Raw genomic sequence first — 11,361 nt, 5'->3', positions numbered from 1 at the left:
AAAAGTGGCGCCGGCGTCAACGCGTAGAGGCCAGACCGACTTTCGGTCACATTTTAGTTCTGCAGGTGCTGTTTACGTAACAAAAACATCAGCGAGTTTTAGAATGGACGCTGATTTACACGACGGATGGAATTGCTGGAGTCTGCGAGCGGACAAGCACCACGTGACCAGACTTCACTGGCTCCTCCGAACGTCGCAGCCATCGCAAGCCAACAACAGGTGCAGGTGTTTCCCTTCTCAAAACGGGGGGGTTGTTCGCGATTTCTCTAGCAGAACTGCATCTTCTATATGAGGCAACAAGGGTATTTTCCTTTCTTTTTTAACGTTGTGGTAACGTATTTGTGGTGAGGCTCCCTTGTCAGCAATGGGACGTTATTGGCTTGGACTGCCGTATCTTTCCATTTTCCTCTGCGGTGGTAGAGGTGGGCGGTGCTGTATAGCTCCGACCTGATAGTCTCCGTCCCTGTCTCCGTCCCTGCCGTCGTCCTGCGGCGCAGCAGTGACGTCCGATTACGTGGTGCTCCATTCGCGAACGGTTTGTCCGTTGTGTGAATCGGCCTTTAGAAGGACAGGTAATGGCGGGGAGCGAGTGCGCATGGCTGGAATGAAATTCGCACCCCTCACCCTTTGAGCGCAGCATTCCAGGAATTCGCATTGCCGTTTCGCAATTACCCTACACACCTAACCAATAAGGTCACCCTATTCTAAATCTCGCTGTTTTGTCTCTCTCGACAATGTCCAAGTGCTACATTAGTCCCCATCGTTTGGCACACCAAGTCTGTATCTCTATTGGCTAACTCGTGTGTGGACGTGTACCTGTTCAATAATAGAACAACCAAGCTGAAGCGCTTTCAGTCAGCATACTAATGAACTTGAGTAGGAGATGCGGTCGGGCTGGTTGGTGCTGGTCCACTGTGGTTGACGGCGCTTAAACACAATGACGGGGCACAGGAACAAAATACGACGCCACAGCGCCCTGGTCGTTGTGTTTTCTGTTTATAGCTTCTTCCGCGTGTCTAAGAGTTGTCAACGACAATGAATGTTAATGAAAGAATCATAATAACAATAATTTATTAAAGAATCCAAAACAGAGCTACAAGCATATTACCGTGAAGAATTCAAATATTTATTTCTTCTTTTCAACACCCACCACCATGCGGTCTTATCATTGTAAATCTAGCGCGTGGATCAATTCTCGGTTTTTTGTTGATGGTCGTTGTCGCGAGACGCCGTTTTATCATTTCCTTTGTTGCCGATGATTAGAGATGTATCTCGAAAGCTGCAGCCATGGTTCCAGCCACGCATTTGTATTTCTGCAATGTTCCAGGTTATGCTGGTCACTGTTCGCGATTTTATCTACATGTTTCTTCGCCGCTTTTAAGTTGAGCGCTGACGAATGAAACGGGCATTCTAAGTTCGACGACCGATGAGCACGTTTGTTTTCGCGCCAATTCTCTTAGTTCTTTTGCTCGCGGAAGTCAGCCCAATAAAGAGCTTCATTCAAGTGCAACGTCAGTGTCTTCATTTGTGGCTACTGGGATTTTGAGCACCACGTGACATCTGGGGGAAGTGCTACCCTTTGAGATCCTTCCTACCCATTTAAGTGGAGATATCATCACCGTTTCTATCGCCCTGGGGGGCCAGCCTGCAGGTAATCGAGTCATCCGCCGACTTCAAGCGCTCCAACCCGAACAGGGTCTGCTGCCGGACCTCATTTGACCCCGGAAGAACGTCCTGTGAAAGAAGGCCAGGTCTAGATGGCAAGGTCGTGACGGCAAAGCAAGGTCTGCCGTGTCAAGCGTTTAATCTGATGGCAAACCCAGGCGCTTGCCGGAGCCGGGCCGCGGGAAGATGACGATGGTTTGTACAAATGAAAGAAGATCTATGCAGGGCTCACACAGTCTTCCCGGGGGGTCGGAGGCGGCCAGCCTGGCCGCTCCTAACCAACTGACGCACTGCGGCGCGCAAACGGCTTCGAAAAAGGGACATGAACAATTTCCGTTCCTCGGTGGCATCGATCGGCTGGCAGATCAACAGGTGTAACTAGGTGGTTCACTGGGGAAGTTTGGTTGATAACCTTGTAGGGAACAAGATAGCGGCGAGGAAAGTTGTCACTGAAGCCAGGGGTGCGCAGTGGTGTATAATGCAGTACTTCGTCACCAGGACGAAACGAAACCACATGATGCATAGAATCGTAGCGACTCTTGCGGTCTTCCTGACACACTTCTGTGTTGAGGCGGGCACGATGACGGCATCTGGCCACAAGGGATAAGAACTGGGCAGGTACAGACGAGGAGTAGTTGGGCGTAGAGAAGGAGGAAGTGTCGAGAATTGTACTGAGAGGACGGCCAAAACGCGGAAAAATAGTAACCGGTAGTCCACTGTATTGCTGTATCATAGGCAAATGTGACGAATGGCCAAAACGCGGAAAAATAGAGAGTAACCGGTAGTCCGCTGTATTGCTGTATCATTGGCAAATGTGACGAATGGTAGAATAGTGTCCCAATTTCGATGATCCGGTGTGATGTACATGGATATCATATCCCATAGGGTGCGATGAAATCACTCAGTCAGACCGTTAGTCTGGGGATGATAGCTTGAGGTTGTCTTATGGATGGTGGATGACGCATAAGACCTTCGGTAACGACTGTCGATAAAAAAGCCTTCCCGCAGTCCTTTAGGAGCACCCGAGGAGCGCCACGACGCAATACAATTGAGCGCAAAAAGAAAAGCTACCTCTTGAGCGGAACCAGTCGGTACAGGTGCTGTCACAGCGTAGCGTGTAAGGTGGTCGGCAGCTGTTATAATCCAACGGTTACCCCCATCGGAGAGAGGTAGGGGACCATATACGTCGATGCCGACTATGTGGAATGGCGTGGTAGGAGAGGGAAGCGGCTGTAGGAGGCCAGGGGGTGAAGAAGTCGGCTGTTCGCGACGTTGATACAGATGGCAGGAAGCGACCTATTCATCTACGCTAGAAACAGGCCAGGCCAAAAGAATCGTCTCTTCACGCGGTCGTATGTTTTGTAAAAACCAAGGTGACCTGCAGTAGCGTCATCGTGGAAAGCCGCCAGTAACGTAGGCGAAGCACATGCGGTACGACTGGGAGCCAGCGAGTTCCATCAGGGCAATATACGTAGCCGCGTAGTATGCCAGTTTCGAGCTTGAAATTGCGAAGCTGTCGGCGAAACCTAGCATTGGGCGGATTTGAAGTGCCGATGAGGCGGTTGATGATGGGAAGCAGTAGGCATCCGCTAATTGCTGGGAGCGGAGAGGGTGTTTGTTCTCAGAGCCGTAAAAAGAAACTGTTGTGATATGCGTTGGGGGCAGAGATGGTCGGCTGCGATCACAGGTGGAAATGAATTGCGGAGAAAAACATCAGGCTGATTCCGAAAGTGGACAGCGAGAAAGAGCGTCGGCATCTTGGTGTTGGCAATCCGATTTATAAACGACATCGAAATGGTATTCTTGCGGGTGTAGAATCCAACGGCCAAGTCGGCCTGTCAAGCAAAGAGCATGGTGATCGTTCACAACTATGAAGTGCCGACCATATAGTTAAGGGCGAAGTTTTTGAACAGCCCAGACGACGGCAAGAAATTCCTGCTCGATAATGGTGTAGTTTTTCTCAGCTGAAGTCGTGGTCCGATTGGCGAAGGCAATCACTTCTCACTCGAAGTTGCATCGAACTGCACAAGTACCGCGCCAAGACCACTGGCATCAGTGTGCAAGATAGTAGGAGCGCTTTCGCTGAAGTGACCAAGAACGGAATTTGATATGAGGGCGTGTTTTAGGTCATTAAAAGAAGTGTCGCACTGTTGAGCCCACGCGAAAGGGCTGCGCGCTTTAAGTACCTAGTTCATGAAGTGGAGCAGCAATAGTTACAAAATGCCTTATAAAAATTTGGAGGACGCTTAAGCTTCGCCTTCAAGAGTAGAATGCGATAGCGTTATTGCACCTCATCGAGAAAACTTATAAACGCAAGGGCATTGGGGAATCCTCGCACCGGTACCCGCGCGGCCCGAAGGGGAGAAGCGGGTGAGCGAAGATAGTGATCTAAAGAAAGGAAAGACGCTTGATTCTACAACCCGTGAGGGTGCACGGCGAAATGTCAGGGGCGAGTGGCGCGCCACGTTTCGGGGCAGCGCCGCACATTGCGAGGAGGGGTTCTTCTGTGTTTGCCGCAAGATGGCTCTGCATGTGCGCAGAGCGCAGAAGAAATGTAGCGGACACGTACTTCGCTACTCGTGTAACTGCGACGTCTGTAAGTAACATGCTCATAATTACCGATATTAGACCAATCAGCTTACTGTCTGCTACGTATAAGGTATTTACTAAGGTAATCGCTAATAGAATCCGGACAACCTTAGACTGCAATCAAACAAAGGGTCAAGCAGGGTTTCGGAAACGGTACTCTACTATCGATCATGCCCATACCATCAATCAGGTGATAGAAAAATGCTCGGAATATAACCAGCCCTTATACATAGCATTCATTGATTACGAAAAAGCATTTGACTCAGTTGAAACCTCGGCGGTGATGCAGGCATTGCGAAATCAGGGGGTAGACGAGCCGTACGTGAAAGTGCCGGAAGATATATGTAGTTGCTGCACAGCAACCATAGTTGTGCATAAAGAAAGTAACAAAATTCCCATAAAGAAAGGTGTTAGGCAAGGAGACACAATCTCCCCAGTACTATTCACAGCTTGTTTAGAGGAAGTACTCAGAGACTTGGAATGGGAGCAGTTAGGGATAAGGGTAGATGGAGAATACCTCAGTAATCTGCGATTTGCTGATGACATTGCCTTGCTATGTAACTCAGGAGTTGAACTGCAAATAATGATCGATGACCTAGACAGGAAAAGTAGAGAGGTAGGCTTGAAAATCAATATGCAGAAGACTAAGGTAATGTTCAACAGCCTCGGGAAGGAACAGCAGTTTACATTAGGTAGCGAAATACTGGAAGTAGAAGGCGAATATGTGTACTTAGGACAGGTAGTAACCGCAGATCCGGACCATGAAAGGAAATAACAAGAATAAGATTGGGATGGAGCGCATTTGGCAAGCACTCGCAGATTATGACTAGCAGCTTACCGGTATCGCTCAAGAGGAAAGTATACAACAGTTGCATCTTGCCTGTACTCACCTATGGGGCTGAAACGTGGAAGCTAACCAAGAGAGTTCTACTTAAGTTGAGGACAACCCAGTGGGCTATGGAACGAAAAATGGTAGGGGTAACATTAAGAGATAGAAAGCGTGCAGAGTGGGTCAGAGAAATAACTCAAGCTACCGACATTCTAGTATAAATTAAGAAGAAGAAATGGACATGGGCAGGACATGTAGTGCGAAGAGAGGATAACCGATGGTCGCTGAGGGTAACAAACTGGAGTCCAAGGGAAGGAAAGCGTAGCAGGGGGCGGCAGAAAGTTAGGTGGGCGGATGAGATTAAGAAGTTCGCAGGGGTCAAGTGGATGCAGCTAGCACAGAACCGGGTTATGTGGAGAAATATGTGAGAGGCCTTCGCCCTGCAGTGGGTATAATCAGGCTGATGATGATGATGATGATGATGATGATGAATTACCGATATACACCGCAGTATACCGTTCTACGGCAAGTTTCTAAGGCAACACCGCATTCACTAGAAGTGCTTTTGTACCGCTTTCAAGCATCGAACTCTTGGCTGACTGATAGCGTCTCCGTCTCACACTCCGGAGACCCTGGTTCGATTCCCACCCAGCCCATCTTGGAAGTTGCTTTTTATTTATGAAGTGAATGTTTATTTATGAAGTGCATGCCGGGATTTATCGCGCACGGCCAACGCCGCCGACGACACCGGCTTTTCTGCGACACGAGCTCCTTAACGCTCCGCGTTAAAACGCCGGAAATAGGACGACAGGCCGAGGAAACTGCGCAAATCTGCAGTCCGTTGCGGACGAGGAAAGTTCAAGACCGCGATGATCTTTTCAGGGTCTGGACGAATGCCGTCATGGCTGACCAGTTTTCCCAATGTTTTCATTTCGTTCTGTGCAAAGTGGCACTTCTTGGTGTTGAGCTGAAGACCCGCTGGAGCAAGGCACGTGAGGATTTCATTCAGACGCCTGAGATGGTCGTTAAAAATTGACAAAAAAATAAAAATAGCTTCCAAGTAAGACAAAAAGGTTCTCTTTTAGGCCGCGATGTGCAGTATCGATCATTCTTTCAAATGCCGATGATGCGGTACAAAGTCCGAAAGGCATAACATTAAATTCGTAAAGGCCATCAGGAGTTGCGAAAGCGGTTTTTTCTTTGTCATCCTCGTGCATATGTATTTGCCAATGACCTGATTGGAGGTCCAAAGTCTAGAATTATTCGGCGCCTTGGAGAGAGTCAAGGGCGTCATCAATTCGCGGCACCGAGTAGACATCTTTGCGGGTAATTTTGTTGAGTGCGCGATAATGAACACAAAATCGTACCGATCCGTGCTTTTTATAACTAATACTACTGGAGAGGACCATGGGCTTGTTGATGGATGATTAATATCGCGACAGAGCATGTCATGACATTTTCTTCAATTAATTTTCTTTCCGAGAGAGAAACCCGGTAAGGCCGTCGGCGTACCATCGAGGTACCTTCAGTTATGTTGCGATAGTGTGCAACACTACTCCGTCCCAGTGGTGGGGAAGTGACATCAAAAATGGATTGGTGTCTTTAAAGCAATTCCAGCAATTCTTTGCGTTTGTGCGGCATGAGGTTCAGATTGATTGTATTTGACAGAACGGGAAGACAGACGTGATATGAATCGCGTTGCTGAGGCAGCAGGGCGGTGAGCACCATCATAGACATAGGGTGAGCATCCAATATTCAAGCAGGGAAGTTCCTTTAGTCAGCACGAGGGATACACGGGAAGTATTCGTGGCAGCTACTATCGCTGAGCCGCTGCGGAAACGTTAAAGTCTTCATGAGAAGGCGAGTCCACGCACAAGATGACGATGACATGGAGCGATGACTACATCCCCGTCGGTGATGTGTTCAGAAACAACGGTAAGACGTTTTTCGCACTGCGGAGACAATACAGTATGAGCTGCGGCAATGAGGTAATGATGTCGTTCAGAAATGTCAAATAAAAAATCACTGTCTGTCATATGGATGACACGTTCGCCACAAGAAATTAATGCTGAAGCGGTTGACGAAAAAAATCCCATCAAAAAATAGTCAGATGCGCACAAGGTGAAAGCACGGCAAACTACACATGGTAGCGCACGCCGTCTGTAACAACTCGAACTGTACACTTTACTGAAGGGTACAGAGGGATGTCATTTGCTCCACGAAGTTCAGGCCAATAAGAAGGTGTAGTTACTTTCCGCAAATGGCGGCATAAATCAGCGTGAATGACGGAGATTGCAGCCCCTGTGTCAACCAAAGCTTCGACCGGTAACCCTACAGCTAAAAGGGAAATCATATTGTACGGGTGATGAGCAGGACTTTTGGTAAGTTCGCAGAGTGCAGTTTCACCTCCTGAAACTGCATCGCTTAGTTTTCCGAGTGACGGACATGCAGAGTTTATGCTGGTCGAAGTGGTGAAACAGAGAGGCGGTATGGGGAAGGGGACCGGCGTCGGGATACATGAGCCCCACTTGGTTCAGACGAGAATACCTGTGGTGGAAAGGATCGGCGAGGTGGGCTGGGAATCGGTCGTCGCTGATAATATGAAGGTATGCCACTTTCGAAGGCGTCGTAAACACGCCGCTCGTTCTGAAGGCGTCAACGACAGAAGCGGGCTCTATGTCCTCGAATTCCACAATATTACACACTGGTCGGGAGGGGCGCCAAGGTGCGTAATAGGGTGGCGTAGGTTGAACCGGCACCATGGCGTTGATGTGGTTGTATGGTGGTATTAGTCGGAGGCAAAAGGAGGAGGGGATGCAGCGACGTGAGCGTAAGTCGGCGCTGGGCGAGGTGCAGGAGGGTCAAGAGTGACAGGGTGGGTGAAAGTTGCTAACTCTTCTTTAATGATGTTGCGGAGGCCGGCCTCAATAGAAGGCGGAGAAGAATGATCGCGCCCGTGCCGACAGTAGGGGTTGAGAGCTTGGGGCTCCTCGCGATTTATCGCTCGAATCAGGGCTCGTAGATAGAGGTCAGCAGAGGTCGGGTCAGTAGCGAAGCCGGGCTGCAATCGGGAGGACTGCAGCTGGTCGAGGCGTTAGCAGGTCGTAATAATGGAATCAACCCTTGAAGGATTCTGGGCAGCTAGGGTGTGAAAATCCACAGAATTGATTCCTTTCACGACATGGTGTACGCGTTCAGGTTCCGGCATGATTGGACTGATACGCCAGCAGAGTGCAAGTACGACCTCTATGTAAGGCGCAAATGACTCATCTGGACCTTGAAGGCGGGAAGCGAGGTTTTTCTTGGCCATTTCAGTCCGAACAGCCGGGTCAACGAAGTACTGTCGGAACTGCTGTTTGAAGGTGGGCCAGTTAGGTGTGTGGGGCTCGCGGTTGATGAACCAATTCCTGGCGGCCTCAGTAAGGTAGAGAGAAAGGTAAAACTTTAAAGCATCATCCCACCGGTCGTTAGCACTGCAACGTTCATAGGTGTCGAGCCAGTCATCTACTCCTTCGTTGCGACGACCAGCGAACAGCGACGGGTCGCGTTGTCGTGTGGCACAGTCGGAGGCGGCGGTGCAACTGAAGTAGAGGGTTCGGTCGGGTCGAGACTGCTCTCGGTGGACATGATGATGGTGGCTGTTGCCAAACGGTGACCGAAACGTAGCTCCAGCGAGAGGCAAGGCACAAGGCAGCAAGGGGATCGGGTTTCACCTCCACCACATGTGAAAGAAGGCCAGGTCGAGACGGCAAGGTTGTGACGGCAAGGCAAGGTCTGCCGTGTCAAGCGTTTAATCCGATGGCAAACCCAGGCGCGTACCGGAGCCGGCGTCGCGGGATGATGACGATGATTTGTACAAATGAAAGAAGAGATAATGGTATGTACAAATTAAAGAAGATCCATGGAGGGCTCACAGCTCCAACATTGACAATGTCCTAGTCTACAGCATCGATCGTTTTCTTCCAGCCCCTTGAGCCCCCTCTGCTTCCAAGGATGACCGAATGAGGATTCGGAAGATTGACTCGACCTGTCTGAACGCATGTCAACTTACAAAGCCTGGAATGAGGAAACGAGGCTAAGGCAAGTTTACTTTGCTCATCAAGATTCTGTCCAAAGTAGGTTCGAAATGTATAAGACTGTCTTGAAGGACTATAAGACGTTTAAGAGGTAGTTTTTGACTTTCGCAAATGTCCGAAAAGGGAACGCCCAGGACCATCTTCAATCCCGAAGTCAACTCCTTAACGAGTCGGTCCTGTCTTATTTTGAAGAGATGAAACATCTCTTCTATCGCGCCGATCCCAGCAAAATGAGGAGAACAAATTCAACTTCCTGATGCGTGGTGTAAAAGATCAACTTTTTGTCAGTCTCCAACGCCAGCCACCGAAAACCATGGCGGAATTTCCTCAAGAGGCAGCGAGCATTGAAAAAATAACGAGGGTTCAATGCTGCTGAACCAAATATTGAGCGAAAGCATTAGCTGCAGGTGACCGAGCTTTCTTCTCTTTTTCTTCTTCCTCAGCAAACATATAATGCCCCGCTTTAACCAACCCATATGAACGTGCCTTAGTGGCCTATATGGGATAATGTGAGGGTCCTAGCAGACTGATCTGACATAACCGTCCCATGTGAAACGAGAGCCCCAAGTTGGCAGCTCCTGCCAGCCCGTGTGTCACGTGTGGTGTGACGTCACAGCAGGTGTGTGTCAGACGTAACTGCGGCCAGGTCACGCGAAGGCTTGAAAGTGCGAGTAGTATTGCTTTCGCAATAAAAAATGTTGGAAGCCCGAACCTACCAGTGCAATCGGCCGCTTCTAGCCTTCCCTGCAAGCTACTATGATGTCTAACCTACACGAGGAGATAACCTACGGGAACTTATCCGTGATATCGTCTGCGAAGAACTACGACTACTCCTGCCACCCTAATAATAGCCCCAGATAGCTACGCTTGCGGACGGCGTCTGCGAATAAGTCCAGCAGGCACTAGGCGTCCCTCAAGTGACGGCTTCAATGGCTCCGATGGCTCGTGAAATAACGGAACGTAGCCGGCGGCTGGAGGCCAAAGGACTGCCCCTTTATTGATAGGTGTGCTTGGTTTTATAACAGAACCGCACTGATTACAGATCATGATACGCAAGAATGCGGCACGTGTAAACAGTCAAGCTTATGCTATACATCAGCACGCGTACCTGATAACACTGCATCCCCTCCCCCTAAGCTGGAGTACGTAAGACGATCTGGGGGCTTCCGCAGGCGAGTCGAACGACGTGGTGGTGGTGGTTGTTGGTCTTCGGCTTGAGAGCTGACTTCCGGTGCCTCCGTACCTTGGCGAGTTTCTGCCTCCCCGGAACTAGGCTGAGCTCCGTCGTTGGTCCGGTCAAGGCTCTGCTTGTTAGGTGATGAACCTGTGACTAGTCGTGGCCGGAGTTGGTCTACGTGGCGTCGTTGCTGTCCCTCAGGTGTTTCCAGTGTCACCATGCGTGCTCCCGTTGTGGACACTACGGTTGCCGGCATCCATCTCCGGGCAGACTGAAACTGGCGCGACCATACATGCCTGCCAGGTTGAAACCGGGCCGGTACTTCTGCTGCTGCTGGAACCGCTTCGCTCGAACCGTCATGTCTTATCACCTTGGTATCCGTGATAGAAGCTGTCAGCCGGGTTCGGGGACGGAAGGCCAACAGCCGTTCCGCTGGCGATTTTCCCTCCTTCCAAAGGTGTCGTTCTATAACGGAATAAAAACTTGATTAGTCGTTCTTGCAGTGTACCTGTTGGATTCTTCCGAAGCCCTTCCTTTATTGTTCGCACGGCCCGTTCCGCCAACCCATTTGACTGGGGATGGTATGGGGCGGTTCTTATGTGTTTCACTTGGTTTTCCTGCAAGAAACTGGACATGGCGGAGCTTGAAAATTGTGGTCCATTATCCGATACCACACAGAATGGCAAGCCAAAGCGTGCGAAAATACCTCGAAGTACTTGAATGATGACCTCCGCTGTGGTCGTTTTCAAAGGTATGGCTTCAATCCACTTTGTCTCAGCATCAACCAGCACAAAAATTTGGTAGCCCTTGATGGGGCCTGCAAAGTCCATATGAACCCTGTACCAGGGCCTGTTGCTCACCGGCCAGGGACTGGGAACTTCCGCAGCCGGCATGGGCCAGCATTGTATACATTGCGGGCAACTTCGAACCAACACTTCGATGTCCCTATCTAACCCAGGGTACCAAAACAACGCCCGAGCCGTGCGCTTCATGGCACTGATACCGGGGTGACTGTCGTGCAGTTC

This window comes from Amblyomma maculatum, chromosome 1 (genome assembly GCF_055883805.1).
Source record: "Amblyomma maculatum isolate TAMU_Amacu chromosome 1, ASM5588380v1, whole genome shotgun sequence".
Lineage (NCBI taxonomy): Eukaryota > Metazoa > Arthropoda > Arachnida > Ixodida > Ixodidae > Amblyomma > Amblyomma maculatum.
This window is presented reverse-complemented; position numbering follows the sequence as displayed.